Source organism: Stenella coeruleoalba, assembly GCF_951394435.1.
Source record: "Stenella coeruleoalba genome assembly, chromosome: 1".
NCBI lineage: Eukaryota > Metazoa > Chordata > Mammalia > Artiodactyla > Delphinidae > Stenella > Stenella coeruleoalba.
Window position 1 is genome coordinate 24,923,348 of NC_137169.1, and position 18,823 is coordinate 24,942,170.

Below are 18,823 nucleotides of genomic sequence, written 5' to 3' on the forward strand. Positions count from 1 at the left end.
CCGTCTTCTACCAGGGTCTGCCCCAGAGCTCAGTGCTCTGGCTGCCAGGGCGGGGTATACTGGAAAAGATGGACTGGTGGGCCCCCTCTGCCTGCAGGAAGTCCTGTGTGTCTAGCTTCCTGCTGCAGATGCCAAATGCGTTAGGAGCCTGGGGCAACCCAGGCTGGAGGTTTGTCATTTTCTTGGTGCTATAAATTAGGGAGAAAAGTGAGGATTAGTTGCTTCCTAGCTAAATCTTCCCAGAAGGTCAATGCCTGGTTTGTGTACAGCCCTCAGGGCAGTGCCTGCATTCTCCGGCCCCTAGCCCCTGGGGCAGAGGATAGAGAACTTTAGGGTCCTGGGTGATTTTTACGTACATGTCTTATACTGGAGGATGTGCACAAGACACCTGGAGGGTATGCACAAGAAGATGCCTGCACTCATTCATTCAACAAATATCTATTAAACGTTTACTATGTTCTAGGCACCAGGATACAGACCGTCAGCAAGTCCCATTGCTTCTACCTCCCAGAATATCCCAAATCTATTCGCTCTTCACATCCCCACTGCCAACATCAGGATCCAAGCCACCGACATCTGGTGCCCGAACTCTCCCTTATTTAGTCTCCGGGTTCCCACTTCTACTTCTCCATCCCAACCCATTCTTTGGAGCCCACTGAGCCATCTTTTTAACATGTAAATTGGAGCACCCCTTCTTAAGTCCTCCAATGGCTTCCCACTGCATTTAACACCATGACCTTCCAGGCCCTGCATGACCAGGCCCTTACCAACCTCTCCAGGGCCATTACCCCGCCCACACTATGCTCAAGTAGCACAGGTCTCCTTGCTGTTCTTGTAAAACTCCAAACCCTCCTCCTCCCGGCACTTTGCATGGCTGACTCCTTCTCAGCAGGAAGATCTCAGTTCCAATATCGTCTCCTCCTGCAGGCCTCCCTGATGACACTTCTAAAGCAGCTTCCCCCCTCCCCGCCCCGACCTGCACCGCTCCAGTCGCTCCATCCCATTGCCTTGTTGTATTTTCTTCCTAGCACACATTACTCTGAAAATATGTTGTCTATTTACACCCATGTCATCTGTTTCCCCCACTGGACCATGAGTTCTGTAAAGGCAAGGACCTTGTCCATCCATTCACCATTGGATCCCCTGGCACAAAGCACGATGCCAAGTACACGGTAGGTGCTCAGCAAATGTTGAGGGAGTGAATGGTGGAAGGACAAGCATAGACCCTGCCCTCAAAGAGCTTCCAGTCTGCAATCTTCGATCAATGTTTGTCCAATAAAATTGTGTTTTACAGTTTCCCACGTGATGAACTGGAAAGAGTTCAGGCCCTGGGATCACACAGATCTGGACTCCTGCTTCTGTTCCTCACTGGTTGTGTGACCTTGGACAAGTCACTTATGCTCTCCAAGCCTCAGTTTTCTCTTCTGTAAAATGGAAGTAATGATCCCAACCTAACAGAGCTGATGTGAGTCACATGAGACGGTAAAGATGAAGTGCTTCACGCAGTGTCAGACACAGGGAGGTGTCATCTGCGTGAATGTGGGCCCCTTTCAGACTTACTCGGGGCTGCAGGCTGTTCTCGGTTCTGGGGGTCATGGAGATGACTCAGAATGGGGCCCTGACCTTGAGGCCTTCCCAGTGCCCCCTTCCTGAGCCCCATACCAGCTGGAGTTCTCATCTGCTGAGATCATTGCAGCGAAGGAGGCAGCGGGAGCCAAGGTGTGACCAGGACAGTGTGCGCACGTGACCCCTGCAGAGAAACTGAATCCGGATCCACTTCTCTGCAGCACCTCCTCTCCTTATTTGGAAGCCCCTCTTCCTTTTCTGCCATCCTTGTCTGTGTAAACACACACAAACATACACACAGATGCATATCCACACACTTTACACAGTCGCTGTCCCACAGACATATACACTTGACTGGGGTACACAGGTATATAATTAACCAACACACCCAACCCCAGGACACGATCCCCTCCATTCTTCTGGTGCAGCGGGGACCTGTCTGGCTTACCTATCAGTCCTGTCACCTCCTGCTCTAGACTGAGGTCAGAGACAATCCCTCCCAGTTGACAGGAGGCAGCCCAAGCACTCCCCTTGTTAAATTCTCCCACACTCCCCGCTGCTGCAGGCCTGAGAGGCTAGGAGCCCTGGCAACGACTCGGGGTTGGGTGGGGGGGGTCCCTTGGGGAGGGCCTGGGACACTCGGCAGGCACGGGGCACACTGGCAGTCAGGGGGTCAATGTGTTCCCATCGTCTGAGATGCCCCAGGTTCTCTCCCTGCCCCCAGGTGGGCTCCGTGTCACCTGGATCCTGCTGAACTGGGCTTGTGTCAAGTCGGACCCCACAAGCATAGCAGGCAGGGTGGGGGTGACCTAGAGGTCTAGAGGGACCAGCTCATCCTGCAAAGCCCCTCTGTGGGCCTGACACTGTGCCGGCTGTTTTTAACTTATTGTCACAATTAGCCCCTGGAACGACCCTTTAAGTTGGTAGGGTCACTCCCATTTCACAGATGAAGAAACTGTGGCTTACAGAGAGGCAGAGGTAGAACCCATGCCTCCCCTCATTCAGTAAGGCCCTGCCTGAATCCTGCCTCATCCTTAGCCTCCTTGCTACCCCCCAGAGGACAGACCAAATGCCAACTGTGGAAAATAATTTATTTCAGGATTAGAGCTGATCTTCCAGAGAAGACCAGCTCCCTCAGGGTGAGAGATCTGAGAGGGGTCTGACTCCCAGGGCCTCTTCCCTGAAGGGAGAGGCTGAAGCAGGACACCTAGATCTGGGGGAGACAACCAGAGTTGCTGAAGGTGTTGGGAAGGACATGGCACAGGCCTGCTGACACCTACACACTTGCCTGGCAAGGAGAACCGCCATTGCCGCAGACACCACCGCATGGGGCCTCACCCCAGGAGGACATCCCTCATGCTCAAGCACACAGCACCTCGTGCTGGCAGGAGAGCAATCACTGCCAGGTGAGCAGCCGGGCCTACCTCACTGCCAACCCTGGCGACTCTGACCTCTGGGGTCCAGGCTTGGACGTGAGGCCTGTGGCTGAGGCAGGGGTTGGGGGTCAGGGGAGGAGGGGAAAGAAGGCTCCTGAGTGCTGTGGTTGGAAGGGAGAGGCCCTGGGATGCATCACTGAGCCAGCGTTCCGCATGTCAGAGTGGGAGTGAGCGGGGCTGAGCTCGGGTACACGTGTGGGTGGTTGTATGCGTCAATGCGTGGGGGGAGAGTCTCTGTGTGTATACGGTATGCCTGCCTGCAGGTTCTGTGTGTGTCTGCCTAGGCCTTGTACGTCAGAAGCCGGGGCCTGGCTCCGGGGATCTCTGCTGTGTGTGTGTGTGTGTCTTTGCGTGCAGGGTGTGTGGGGTATTTGTGCACTGATTTTTCTGTTTGGGTGTATGTGTGGTGTGGAACGCATACTTGTGTGTGACACTGGGATCTGTGCACCCCCTCAGTGTCTGGGGGAATGTGCCGGGTGTTGACAGGGCAGTGTTTGGTGGTGTTGGAGTTTGTGTGGAACCAGAGGGTGTGGTGTTTCTGTTTAGTGTGTGCTCGAGCCTGTCTGTGTGTGTGGGGGGGGGAGAAAGTGCTTTCAGGCCTGTGCATATCTGTGTGTCAGTGTTTGGTACGTGTCTGTGCCAGCCTGTGGTGTGTGTTCCTGCATGCACTTGGAGCTGTGGGCAGGCCTTCAATTTCCCAGGGGGCCTGTGTGTGTGATACTATTTGGTGTGTGTCTGTGGGCGGTTGTGGGCCTGGGTGTTTTATATATATGTATATGCCTAGATAAGGGATGTGCATTAGTGTGTTGCGTGTGTCTGCTGATCTGTACTCATGACATGGTTATTCTTGTCATTGGGGATTTTTTGAACTAATTCTTGCCAGGAAGTCCCCCGGGGACACACGGCACTCCCAGCCTGAGACCTTGGCGATGCTCCCCACTCCCAACCAACTTGGTGAGCTCTGCGCCTGCCTTTTGGAGGCGGGGCCCTCCTGAGGCTACCCAGAAACTGCCGGCCACCGGGGCAAGGTCACATAGCTGGAGGAACACGGCCTCCCCGCACCCCTCCGCTCACAAAAGGCACTCCCGCTGAGGCTGCCGCGCACCCCGTGCCCCGCCCAGGTCTCCCCTGAAATGAATTTTCATTTCCGCTTGGGGCGGGCGGCGGTAAGGCCTCCGGGGCCCTCCGTGGAGGCCGGGGTGCCGCCGGCCGCAGGGTCGCAAAGCCGAGGAAGGCAGCGCGGATTTGAATTTCAAAGGCAGCTGGGGCCCAAGTGCGTCTGCGTTGTGCGGTTGTGTGTGCGGCGCTGGTGTGTCCGCTCACGCGCCTGCGTGTGTGGCGTGTGTCTGGGTGGACGTGCTTTGTGACTGGGTCTCTGCGGGGACGGGGCGAGCCCGGCGTGGGCTGCGAGCCAGTAACTGGGAGCACGGGTGTCAGGGTCTCCATCACTGCGTGAACATCCACGGGAGCGTGTCGCGCGTCTGTGCGCGCTGTGGGCAAACGTTTGCCTCTGCGAGCCTGTGTTTCCAGCCTGTGTTTCCAGGACGAGTCCGCTCGAGCGTGTCTGTGTCTGTGTGTGTCCGTGTTCCCGGTCCTGCGTGTGTCTGCGAGTGTGCCAGTGCATCTGGGTGCTCGCTGCCTATGTCACTGAGGGTGTGTCGGTGTGTCTGCGCTCACGTATGGACGAGCGTTTGCCCCAGTGAGCCTAGGGGGCGGGTGTTTGTAGGAAGGAGTCTGAGTGTGTCTGTCCGTGTGTGTCCGCGCCCAGCCCCTGCACAAAGCTGCGATCGTGTCCCTGCATTTGTGCACTTAGGTGTCTGTATCATAGTGCCTCCGCCGGCGTTGGCGCCCACGAGTGTCGGTGTGTCTGTGCAAGGGTGCAGGAGTGGGTGTCCGTGAGCGTGCGCTGGGGGCACAGCGCTCTGGGGAGCAGGCCCGACGCTCACAGCCGCCCGTGCCCCCAGCGCTGTGTGTCCTCTACACCGCCACTGGGCCTCTCTGGGCACCCGCGGGAGGCTGAGGGAACGGCCCTCTCCTCACAGGGAGCCCGGGCCGCCAGCCCCGAGCACGCCTCGGCCCTCTCCTCCCCCCAACCCCGGCCTCCCGGCTCGCCGACCCACGCGGCGCTCAATGGGCTCTCGGAGGCAATGGCCAGGGAGGATGAGCCATTAGCCCGAAGGGCGGAGCGGCGCCCGTTTCACGCTCGCGCTCTTCTGAGGCCCTGGGGGGAGCTCATCCGTCTTGGGCAATGGGCTTGCGCGGCTCTGAGATCTTCGCCAACATGTGGCTGCACTGAGATTCAAGCTAGAGCGCAGGAAGGTCCACCAGGGTACCAAGGCGGTGCCGACTCCTAACAAGCACATGCGCACACGAGCCCTAACTCAGACGCGTCTGGGCACATCCCTAAGCACGCCTAACACAGCCAGGCGTGTGAGACAGGCCCCTGACACCGGGCTCAGAGGGCAGGTCCACGGATGCACACCCAGAGACCGGCAAGTGTGTGTGCACATTCCACTCACTCGAACAGCCTCAACTCTCCCTGGGTTTTGGACCCTGTGGGGTGAAGAGCACCGTGGCTCAGAAGTGCTAGAGAAGAGCGGCAGCCTGAATCACTCCATGTTCCCTTTACTCCGTCAGGCCCTAGTTTGGGCCCTGACAGGGAGGGTTCACTCTGCACCCTATCTCCCAGAAGCGGGGGGGAGGGGCACAAAGACCCCAAATCCAGTTATTCCTGGTCATGCCAATAATGTGTGGTCCCATAGCCAGAGGCAGACGAGAGCCAGTTGCTGCCTCCTCCTGGGGGCCCTCCAGAGGCCTTACTAGGGACAGGGAGGTGACATCAGGATGCCCAAAGGACAAGAGGAACTAGGGATGAGAAGATGATTTCAGGTCCTCCTTCCCTGACAGATGGGGAGCATTTTGAGGAGGGGAGGGGCCAACCCCTCCCAGTAAGCCTCAACAAGGGGCCTGGCGCCAAGGGGCTGCTCCAGAAACACTAGGGACAGAATGAAGAAAAGAAATAAATGAGTCAGAGAAAGCAGAGGACCACCTGAGGGCTGAGGGAGCCCTACACAAAGGCAGAAATAGCATATCCAGGCTCTGTACCTGTGTGTGTGTGTGTGTGTGTGTGTGTGTGTGTGTGTGTGTGTGTGTGCAGTTGTTTGGGGGAGGATGTGTGAAGCTGGAGATTAAGCTGGAAATATATCACTGAGGGTCTTGTAAGCTAAACTAGAGGTAGACTTTATTCTGAAAGCAAGAGATCTATGAAGAGCGTTGGACAGGGAACAATCATAGTCAAGTTTGTTTAAGGAAGGACACAGGGCAACTGGAAGGTGGATTTGAGGAGTCAGGATTGGAGAAGGCAACTGGTTAGAGGCTCATTCGATCATTCATTCATTCATTCAACAAATATTTAGTGAGAGCTTACTAAAAATGTCTGGCACTGAGCGAGTGACAAGGATACAACCTAGGATCTCAAGGAACTTCTAGAACCTGACAACCACATAACTGCTGTGGTTATGTGGAGTTTACCTTCCAGTGGGGGAGGGGAGCCAGACACAAAAGCATAAATACATGGCATGTGAGTGTTGCTAAGTACAAGGAAGGACAGTGCTGGGTAAGGAGGCAGGAGAAGTAGAGGAGAATGGGGGTGATTTGGGGTAAGGTGGTCAGGGAAGGTGTCTCTGGGAAGGTGACATCCAAGCAGAAGGAGGTGAGGGATATTTGGAGGAAGAGCTGTCCAAACAGGGGGAACTGCAAGTGCAAAGGCCCTAAGGGGGAGTGTGCTATTTACTCAGATGGGGAAGGATTTGTGGGAAGTCGATATTTTCTATTTTGGACACACTGCATTGAGGCGCCTTCAGGACATCCAGGGATGGTGACCAAGAAACAGGAGAGATTTGGGTAAAGATAGGGATTAGAGAGAATGGAACCTTGGGAGCTAATGCAGTAGGAGAGATTAAGGATACACTGCAGGGAGGAGAATGGAGAGCAACCTGAGGCGTGAGAGTCAATTTTGGAGAGACCGGCTGCTAGGGGTAGAGAGTGGGCGTGGGGACAAGGTGACTAAAATGGCATCCCCAGAATGGTCCTGGGTACTAGCTGCCCCTCCTCCCAGTCCTGCCTGGGCCCACAGCCTCTCCTCTCTTGCCAAATTACCCTGCTGCCTGGGAGAGAGCCAGGGAAACAAGCTGGGCTGTTGACAGGAGCCCCTTTCGACATGACCTCCTGTGGTCCCCTGGGCTCCGTCTGCCCCATCCTGGCCATCAGACCCAGCCTGTCCACCTTTAGTGCTTCCTTCCTCTCCCTTGAGGCTGAATCCTCAAGCAACTCTGCAGCCCTCCCAGATGGTATTGGTCCTGGGGAGTAGGGGAGCCTGGACTGAGAGTCTGGGGGGCCACAGACGAAGTCTTGGGTGGCTCCCGAGCCTCAGTTTTCCCTTGTGTTGGGATCTGTAGAGACCCTCCAGCCCTAACATGATTAGAATCTCTGACGCTCTTGCATCACATTTCAGATGGTTTCAGTGGTGTGCTGGTAACTGTTTAAGGGGCTCTGGGTAGGGAGTAGGGAGGTGTAGCCTTGATTTGTAGCATTTGTCAATTTCCATGGTGTAAAGCCTCCCGTGATGGTCAATTTCAACTACTAACATGAAGTCAACTGGTTGGCAAAAGTCCGGAACATTTACAATGGGCTCTCATAAGCTGGACGAGCTGGCTCCCGCACCTTTGCCAGACCCTTTCCAGAGCGATGGAAGAGGCAAAAAGCCTGGGGTGGGGCATGGGGGTGTGTGTGGTATCTGCCGGCAAGTGAGGAGGGAGAAAAGCTGGGCTTTCTAGCCTCCTCATCTTCCTCTCCACACCGAAGTCATTCCTCAGGGAGAGGCTCAGAGCCTCTTGTCTGCCCCCATTTCTCCTCCAACTTTAACCATTTGACATCCTTCCTAGGCTTTCTACCTACTGCATTTCCTACTCAGAAGGGGTCTGGTACCCACGACCTCTCCCACTTTCCCCTCCTCCCTCTCAAAGGGGCACCTTTACTTGGAAACAGAGGCCAGACAGCCACAGGCCATGTCATAAGGACCCGTAGTCAGGCCACAGCTGTGGTCACTGTAGACAGGTGACCCAGATATCTGGTCCAGCTCTGCCACCAGCTCCCAGGACGTTCCTCCCTCTACCTGTCCTCAGTTTCCCCATCTGAAAGATAGGTAGCAAGTGCTGGCGTCTCCAAAGGCTCTTTCAACTGTGAGATTCTGCAGTCTCTACCTTTCCTTGTCTCAGCCCTGATGGCAGCTCAGGGCCTCCTCTCTCAGACACATTTCCCCAGCCTCCTAGACCCTCCCGGCTCCAGTGGCCCCCCACTGCCTCTGGCTCCCCAGGCTCCCCGATAAGGGGCCCAACTAATTATATTAGAATTTCATGTCAATTAGCAAACAATTACACGGGAAAATTGGTGCCTAATTTGAAGCAATAACAGCAATTCCATTGGACATCTCCACTGGCCAAGGCGAGATAGCTGCAGACAAGACTGCTCAGCAGGCCTGGCCCCATCAGAGCCCCTGCAGGATGGGAGCTGGCTCTTAGCCCTGACCTGAGCCCAAGACTACAGTTCTCCTTTAAGGATCTTTCTTTGAACAACTTTGTGCTGATGACATGGTCTGCCCAGGCCTTCGCTAAGTGACGGTTATAGAGGAAAGGAGGGAAAGTGGGCAGTGGGGACAGAGGGGAGCTGAGGCAGACAGGGTCTCCTTCACTGAGGAGGTGGGGAGGGTTTGGGGAGGCAGGGAGGAGGGGAGACATGGGGCGGGGGGTGGAGGGGACACTAATTAACATGAGCGAAGGCTTGGATGCTGGAGTGGGTGATGTGAGCTCATGACTAATGGAGAAACCAGTCGGGCCAGAGCACAGTGGCTGGGAGGAGCTGAGGCCACAGAGGTAGGTAGGGTCAGACTGGGAATGCCATTCCAAGGGACTGAAACATTCTCCTGGAGGCCTAGGGAGCCACTGGGGGCTCAGGGGAGGAGGAGGAGACTGTGCTGAGACTCATCTTGGCTTCCTGACCTTGGACCACCAGCAACTACCATCTCACCCACAGCTGCTGTGGGGTCCCATCTGATCTCCCCTCTTAACATCTCTGGAACCCACTGCCTTTGTTCAGGACCACAGATATGTGACAGTAGCTATTAGTCTTGTCCCTCAGCCTCTGACAGTATTTTCCCCAAGTGAAGTGAAGAACAAATTCAACCATATTCCTCCTTTGCTTAAACCCCCACTGGCTCCCCAGCGCTCTCGGGATAAAGTTCAAACTCCTTACCTCAGCATTCACTGCCCTTTACCATCTGACCCCTGTAGACCCCCCAGCTTTCCCTTTCTTCCTGCCTCCACCCCATGTCCCAGGATCTAGACCCCATTTTCTGATCGTACCAGCCTCTCTCTCACCTCCCGGGCTCTGACCGTGCCATTCCTTCTGCCTGGACTTCTCAGTGAATCTTTCCAGGACCCTTCCTCTACCTCCCAGATTCCTCCAGAAAGCATCAGTTCTTCTCTCCTTTGGGCTCCCTTTGTAACCTCCTTCTGTGACACCGTAAACTCTGTTTCAGAGCTGTTAGCACCAGCGTCTGCTTGTCCCACTGGACTCAGAGCTGCTCACGGGCAGGGCCTGGAGCTGATTTACTCCGTGTCTCCTTCCTCAGCACCAAAAGTGAACAAATGAAGAAGACAAAGGGATGGGAGAAAAACATTTTCCCCTGAGGGTGGTAGGGAAGCTGAGGCGGGCCCCAGAGAAATAGTCATGAATCTGGTGATACTTCACTTAGAAAGGAAAGCTGGGTCGGCTTTTAGCCCTCTGTCTGCTAGAGCCAAGCCCTGCCCCCATCCCTCCATCCTTACAAAGCCTGGAGTACCTCACTTCAGTCCACTCTTACCCAGGTGTTTTCACCTCTGCTTTCAACACATGAGATAAAGACAGCCCCTACTAACCCAAGGATACCCACCCCCAAAAAAGGCAGTTCTCAGGAGGGCAATGGCACAGTAAACTGAATTGCAGCAGGAAGGACTGTGGGCAGACTCAAGGAGGAACTTCCTGACCATCAGAGCTCAACCACTAAAGTGATCCCTAAAGGAATGACAAAGGGAAAGGGGCGGGGGGCCTTGGCCCATCCAAGGGAGACCAAACAGACGCCAGGGATGGATACGCAGACCTTCCTGGAGGCAGGGGGATACCTGGCTGACTTTTCTGAGAGCTTGGTTCTCACTTTGGGGGGTTGCCACTCCATCTCAAGGCCCATCATTCACATTAATTACTGAGAAAAAGCTGATTTCTCCTCATTTCCAGACCTCAAATGACAGTATCATTAGGCTGGTAATGTTCAGAGAAATTGTGTGTGTCTGTCTTGGAACGTTTCCTGAGCCAGAATGGGTGAGGGTGCCCCCAGTGAGGGCTTGTCTCTAAGACACTCCATGTGGCAGAGGGCCGATCTCAGAAAGAGATGCTATGCCACCAGGGCAGAGGTGCTCTCCCTCTCTGGTGATGGTGATTAAACCATACCAGGCAATGGTGTGGGCAACAGCTCACAACACAGAAACCCTGCCAGATGTGAACAGAGCCAGCAATTCCCCTCTGGGACTTACACAAGGACACAAACGTCCTTGAGTCAGCTGAACTTGAACTCAGGCCTGACGGTTGCCACGAGCCTTCCCCGTCTTACCTGGACTCTGTGCTCTGAGCTCCCTGCCCACCTCTGGACCAAGAGGCATCTGGGCACCATCTTGTCTCTGGGAAGGGGGAGTTGGCCATTGCCACACATTCCTTCCTCCCTCGGCCCCGTGTACATAAACATGAGCAGACTTCAGACAATACCTCACAGCCCTTTATATGCCTCTTCACACTCTTCATCCTGTTTAACCCTCACTCAGACCCACTTATCATATGTGGAAACTGAGGCCCAGAGAGGTGAGTAATTTGCCCAAATTCAATCCTCCGAGCTAAAGCTTGACTCCAGGTCTTCCCAACATCAAAGTTCAGGCTGAAGACAGAGTCTTCAGTGAAATCCATCCAGTACACTGGGAACACCTCCTCTGTCCCTGCTCCTGATACAGAGAATTGGACCCAAACAGGCTCTGCCCTCAAGAGCTGAGGTTGGTGAGGGAGAGGCAGGATGTAAAAATATAATTATAGCTCACTGTGATCTGTGCATGACACAAAAGAGGAGATACAAAAGCTTTATCCTCACCAGTAATCAAAGACATGCAAATTAAAACAATATGATGTAGTTTTACCTATTGAAATGAATAGTTGTTTTTAAAGATAGCACCAGTGTTGATGAGAACTGAAATCTGGGGCGCTCTCAGCCTCCATTGATGGAAGGGTAAAGGCCATCGGGCTATGGTGTCAGGAGCTTTTAAAACAGACAGACCCCTTGGTGCTCTTAATCTACTTTTAGGAACTCAATCCAAGAAGTAACCAAAGATGTTGAAAAAGAACCATGCATAAGGATGCTTATTGCCATTATTTATAACCGTGAAAAGTCACAACCACCATAAATGTCTAGCAATAGAGGGTTGGTTAAATAACTTATGATATATCCATATATAAGAATATTATACAAACATTAAAAGTCATGTTCTTGAAGAATTTTTAATAACCTGGGGAAAAGCTCATTATATAATGATGAGTGAAACAAAGCAGGAAAAGAAACTGTACATATAGGATATTCTTAATTTTATAACGAAAATATTATAACGAAAATATTCAATCAATCCATTTAAAGAAAGTCTGGAAGGAAATAAACAGAGAGTTAAATCTGAAGAGAGGATTATCGGTGATTTTTTTTGTTTCAATTAATACTTTTTTGTTTCTTCTAAATCTTCTACAAAATTTTTGGGGAAAAGTCATTAGAAATATGTGCAGTGTGTGTGCAGGGGAGGAAGGGGGCAGCCCAGGATGTCATGAGAACACAGAGGCTCCTAACCCAGCCTGGGCAGTCAGGGAAGGCTTCCTGCTGGAGGTGATGCCTATGCTGAGTCTCAGAATGTGAAAGTTTATCCAAAGGAGGGAGGATTGGCTAGTATAAATGGTAAGTATAATTTTGGATATCTGGGTAATTTCTAAGAAAGGTAGGATGCTCAAACATTGGTCATGAGGTATAGTCTATATCTAGCTTTGCTTCTTTTTTTTTTTTTTTTTTTTGCGGTACGCGGGCCTCTCACTGTTGTGGCCTCTCCCATTGCGGAGCACAGGCTCCAGACGCGCAGGCTCAGCGGCCATGGCTCACGGGCCCAGCCGCTCCGCGGCATGTGGGATCTTCCCAGACCTGGGCACGAACCCCTGTCCCCTGCATCGGCAGGTGGACTCTCAACCACTGCGCCACCAGGGAAGCCCCGCTTCTTATTTTTATATGTTGTGAAGTAGTTAGTTCTTTGTGCCAGTCAAACTGCCACTTAAGAAGGTATAAAAGGGATGTGGGGGTTATCTCATGTGTTTTTATAAACTCTTTTGGTTTGTGTGAAATTGTGATTTATAATAAGAAATATATATTTTGTCTTCCTCTTGAAAAAAAAAAAAGGAGGGAGGATTGGTCCCAGGCTAGGAAACATTATGTGCAAAAGCACAGAGGAAAGAGAGATCCTTACCTCTTCTGGCAACTCTTAGTAGCTGTGTAGCTGAGTGAAGGGGCAACAGGTAAACCCAGTCAGTGAGCAGAGACCTAGACCGGGTTGAGGAGCTAGCGCTTTGCTGTGAGAATAAAGTGGATGGTCCTCTGCAGGGGCTGTAACATAACAAGATCCAAGCTGTGTTTTAGAAAGATCGTTGTTGTGGCCACAGAATGGGGCATGGGAGACAGGATGAGGCCAGGAACTGGGGAGAGCCATTCAGAGTCTGTTGCACCATCTGGGTGAGAGAGGGGGCTGGCCTGGGCTGGGCGGTGGTGACAGAGAGGAAGAGAGGAGGGGCAGGCTGGGGCAGTGATCATGAGGAGATTTGACAGGACTCGGTGATTAATTGGAGAGGGGAGGCAGGGTGGGGGAGGGGAGGCTCTGCCTCTGACCGTGACTGTAGCGCGCACACGCAGGCACTCAGATTTAGATCGCACGATTTCAGGGGGGGCTTTCTCCCCCATTCTCCCAAAGGGGCAGATTTGGGGCTTAGTCAATATTCGGCTGCAGACCCTGGAAGAAGCTGACCTTGGCCCAGTCGCCACCTGACCTCTGGCTCATGCCGGGCACCCCTGTGCCCCTGTGTGTGCCCAGCCTGCTGCGCCAGAACATGGAGGTGGGCAGGGTTAAGGGGAAGCCCGCATGGAGGGGGGCCGTGGGCAGGGGCAGGCACAGAAAGGCCAAGGCTAGGCCTTCCCTCATGACTCAGATACACACGGCCACACACATGGACCAGGATCCAGAGAGAGAGGGCACAGTCGTCCACAGGGACTCTGAGAGTCACAGACAGCACAGGCAGAGATACACAGAGGCACAGCCTGATGTAGGCTGTCAGATGCGGGTCCTGTCGCACGCACAGCCGCATATCCACAGTCAGACAGCCTCCGACACGGTCAGCCCCAGACAGGGCTCACGCTCAGGCCACTGTGCTCAGCTGGAGCCCCCAAGGGCCTCCAGGCTATTCCACCCCCAGCCCTACCACCCCACCTCCCTCCCCAGGAGGATGGGACAGAGGGGCCAGCAGAGGGGACTGGCACAGAGACCAGCAGCCAAACGGGGCAGCCGGGAGGGAGGCCTCTGAGAAGGGGTTGCCAAGGCAACAGGCTCCTGCAGAACCAACCAGGAGCTTAGATTCTTGACTCTTATTTTTAGAAGTTGGGCCTGGGCTGGTTGGACCAGCCAGCGGGCCAGGTTCCCCCAGGCAGCGCCTGATGGTATAGACACCAGCCTCAACCCTGTCTCCGGGGGTTCAGGTGGGCAGTGCTCCTGCTGAGACTTCCACATACACCCAGCCTCCTTCCCAGGGACGTGCCCTGGGCAGGATCTTCTACTTCCTTCTGTCTTCATGCAGACCCAGGCTCCTTCTACCGGCACTAGCATCTAACCTGCAGGCCCCAGGAATGGGGACAGAGCCTGCCCTCCTACCACAGCCTGTTGATGTCTCTGGCTTAATTTCTGGTGTGCTGGGGAAAGAAAGGGTGGGGAGCTTGGCCAGATTTGTGTGGTGGTGTGCGTGACACCTGTGTCTGAATAGTGCATACGTGTGTACATCTTAAGGGTGACTCTCGCACTCAACTCTGCATGCCTGTGTGTGTGTGTGTGTGTGTGTGTGTGTGTGTGTATGTGTGTGTGTGAATTCTCTCTTCTGCAGGGGCAAGACAGAGTTCTCCCTCTCTCTCAGCCCCACTCACCCCCCCCAACCTCCACCCCTGCCTGGATGTCTTAAGAGTGGGGAGAGGGCAGAGACCTCAGATGGAAAGGTCGTGGGGGGCCTGGGCCCTGGTGTCCCCTCTTGTCCAGACCCTCTCTGTGTCTGAGCAGATAGCTCCTGAGGGGGGTGAAAGAGTGGCGTCAAGGATGGGAGGGACCAGACACATCTAGGTGGACAGAGGCTGGATGAGGGGAGCTCGGGGAAGCTCCAGTGAGCTGACTTCATGGCGACTCCTCCAGCTGCTGGGGATTTCTCTGTTAATCTGGGACTGCTCCGTTTGCATCTCATTTGCCTATATTTGCATAACAAGGACCTGGCTGGCACCAGAGATTGAATTTCCTAGCCTGGGTAATTATGTGAAAAAGCCTCTGGAGACCAGCAGGAATCCTGGGGCCAGGGAAACAGAGGCAGGGAGCTGGATGTGTTGGTATTACTGGTACCCATTCAATCCCAGAAGCCTCCACTCCTTCCCTAATCCCTGCTGCAGGAGGGGTGGGGATGTCAGTGAGAATGGGATGCGAGGGGCAACAAGACTGAGAATCAAGTCATCCTTGGGAGCCCCCGACGCCCAGATGGAGCTGGGCACAGAGCATTCCCATGGCGGGGACGGCCTGAATTTGGTCAGGGCAGGGTTGGGAGTGGGGATGGAGAAGTAAAAATTTAGCAACCTCTGCCCATCCCACCAGCCCCCTGCCCCCCTCAGCCCCCATCAGTCCGTTAAGAGCTGCCTCTAACCAGAGAGCCTGGGATCGTATGCTGGGTCTGCCATTTACTAGCTCTAATATTTTCAGACCTGGGCAACCAAGGCCTTTGCCCTGGACCCCCCACTTTAGAGGACCCCACTTTGACCCTCTTCTGCATGGGGTGAAGAATTTGAAGGTCCACAGTGCCACAGGGCTGTGCCCACCTGGAGCCCCAGCCCCCTTCTAAACTATACTCTGACCCAGGATCCTGGAATTCCCTCCCCAAACAGCCCTAAACTGGCCGCCAGGGCCTGGTGGCCTCTTCCCACGTCCTTTCTCCTCAAGCTTGAAGGGTGGCAGAAGGGCGGCTCTTTGCCAGGAGTGTGGCAAGCAGGGTCTCGAGTGTCGGGGCATCAACAGGCATGCACACAAGGCCCCTCATGCAGCCACAGGGAGCCCAGGGATGGGAGAGAAGGGAACCGGGTAGAGGGCTAGAGGCCTCCTTTTGTACTCTGCCCTAGGCTCTTCAAACAGTTGGGGTGGCTCTGACAAGCTGTTTGACCTTGGGCAAGTTACTTAACCTCCCTGTGCCCCTAAGTGGGGTTAATAATAGTAGCTGCTTCATAGAGTTGTTATGAGGATGAACTGAGTTAATTCATGTAAAGCACTTAGAACGGTGCCTGGCACAGAGTAAGAGCCTGTAAGTGTTAGCCATTATTATCTATTATCCTGGGACTTGGCTTTTTTTCCTTCCAGCTGCAGAAGAAACACCTTTTTTTTCACTTTTAGAGACTGAAGAAGAAGTAGGGGATGGGGGATACCCTTTCCACTCTTTCCCCTTCTCCCTCAGAGCCCAGACCCACCTTTTCTCCCTTCCCAGCAATTGCATCCCCAGGCCAGGAGGCCAGGAGGCCAGGAGGCCAGCCAGGTTATTAGCCTGAAAGTAATGATTTGTTTAACGTCCTTATTGGTTGAATGAGTGAGTGAACAAATGAACAAGTGAAAAACAAAGACTGAATGAATAAAAGTCAAACAGAAGGCTCGACTGACTGACAAAAGGAGAGACTGACAGGCAGATGTTTTGGCTTTGGGGGCCCTCAGATCTGTTTCCTGTCTGCTTTCATTATATGGTGGGAGGCCGAGGGGGAGTGAGGGGCCTCGCCAGGCGATCTGCAAGGTCAGCCCTGGCTTTGGCGAGTGGCTCATGCCTTGGGAGGGGGTGCCACTGACGGGCTGCTAAAGGGGGAGCGCCAGACACTGCGTGTGTCTGGGTCCTTTTGTGTCCTGTGGAGGTCTGCATCTGTGTGGGTGGCTGTGTAAATCCCTGTAAATGTCTCTGCTCAGAAGCTCCTCCCTGCCCAACAGTGAGAGGTCCTGGGGCAGGCCGCATCTGGGTCTCGGGCGGGGGATGGGGGATGTTGGTGAGCCTCATTACCCCCTTATTTACACCATGACCCCTCTGGCAGAGCCAGGCCTCAATGTGCCCGCCTGTCAGCCGGGCGGGTTAGCAGTGAGGGAGAATTCTCCTGGGGCCTGGAGGCCTCCGCCGTCTGGCCAGACTAGTGTTGGGGCAAGTGGGGGGACCTGTCTCAGGACGACCCTCTGGGCCCTCGGGCTTGGCACTAGGCTCATCTCAGAGAGGGATGGGAGTGTGGGCACGTGGGAGTGCAGGTGTGTGTGGGCATCGCTGTGTGGGAGCCCGTGTGTGTGATTTTGTGTGTGAGGTGAGACTGTGCGTGGGCAGATAGGTCTGGGTGTGACTGTGAGTAGAATTTTATGTATTTGTATTCATGACTGTCTCTGTTTGTGTGTCTGCATGACTGTATCCTTGTGGTCTGGGGTTTCTGTGTATGATGGCGTATGTCCCAGGCTGGGAGCTAAGTGCATGAGTCTTGGGTCTGGGGGTTTTCCATGGGAAGCTCCAAGGTGGAGGCTGGAGTGAGAAGGGCCCGGTGGGGACTGGAGCTGTGGCTTTGAGAGGACGGTGAGCATTCTCAGTGAACTCCTGACTTGGCTTCCAACCAGGAAAAATTAACCTCCAAGTCCATTCCTTTAGAAACTGTTCTCATTTCTCTCCTCCTACCTGGGTGAGGCCCAATGGTGCTGAGTCCCACTAGAGGGGCTGGAAGTCCCTGTGAGGAAAACCAAGGAGGCCTAGAGGATGTTTGACAGTCTCTGAGCCTCGATCCCTGGAGGTAGACCCTGGGGTCAGCAGAAGTCGCAGGTTCCCCGGGGAAGCATCCCATAGAGAATTCCCTCATCTGCCCCAGCACAGAGACAGGACACACATAAAGCCACTTTGAGGTACCGTCACACAGTTACCCAGACCTGGGCACTGACATAGCATCACACATGAACTGGAAACCCACGTGTGTAGTCACAGATACGCTGCACACAAGCACATGTGCCCGTTCCCATGCACGCAGACACTCATACACGCAGACACTCATACAGGCACTCAGATGTATAGACACATGCGTGCTTACACACAGGAACATGCCCAGACATCGGTAAAACACACTCTTGCCAGGACATACATGCTTAGACTTACATGCACACAGACATGCTTGCGTACATGTTCACAAATATTCTGTCCCTTCCTACCCGCACTCCAGTACTCTCAAACCGATGCCCAGCTGCAGCTCTCACCCACTATGCACGACCCTTTGCAAGGTGGGCATCAAAGGAGGACAGATGCCACATGCATCTGGGACCCTGGGAGTATGGAGCTGTGTGTCTATATATCCAAATCATATATGTGAGTGTCACTGTGTGTCTGGTTGTCTGTGTGGCTCTGTCTAAAACAGGGAAGTGTCTGTTTATGACACTGTGGCTATTTTCCTGTGTATGTCGGTGTGTATTTCCGAATGACCAATGTGTAGCTCTGTGTTGTGTGAATGTGAGTGTGGGTGACAGTACAGGATGTGTGTATCTGTGTGACTGCACTTTGTGGACTATCTCTGTGAGCATGTCTGTCTATGTATGTCTACATTTGTGTATATGCACATTTCCCATGTATATATGACTCTGTGGTCCTGAATCCACAGGCTGGCTGGCCTGACTCCCTCCCTGCAGAGGCTGCAGCCTGGGGCGGGGCCAGGAGAGACCGCACTGAATCCGTCAGCCATTGACAGTCGTATTTACAGAGCCCCGAGTAGGATGTAATTGCTTCTATTAATCTTTCTCCGGTTGTTAATTGCTCACTTATCGGGTTGTGTATTATGCCGACTGTTGCTCTTAATTCGCCTCCATAGCTGCAGGTGTTTGCTGCCTTATTAACTGTTAATCGGCGCGGCTAGAGATGGAGACTTAATTGGCCCCCAGAGCGGGACACAAGCAGGCCAACTGGGCACTGCCAGGCTCTCAGCCTGTCCCTAGAATCCTTACCTGTGGAGCACAGGTGGCTACGAGGGAAGGAAGTGGCTCACTGCCATCCTCCGGCAGACAGTAGTCCTGCATAGTGTCAGAGTGACAACGGCAGGGTATGGCCCCCAGGTAATTCTACCTCCTCCAGGAAGCCAACCAACCAATCGGAATCCAGCTTCTATACTCCCTCTTCATCACCAATAACCTTCCTCTACCCAGGATAGGAGCCAATCTCATTTATTTTAATTATCTGAACCTAACTGAGAACTAAGAGACCAACACAGAGTGGAACTGATTCTCCTCCTTTAACACCTGCTCTGCCTCCCCTCTGACCCTAGCAGTCAAGGCTGTTAAGGTTACAGAGACACCAGCAAAAATGAGGGAGAGAAGGAGCTTCTGCCAGAGCAGGAA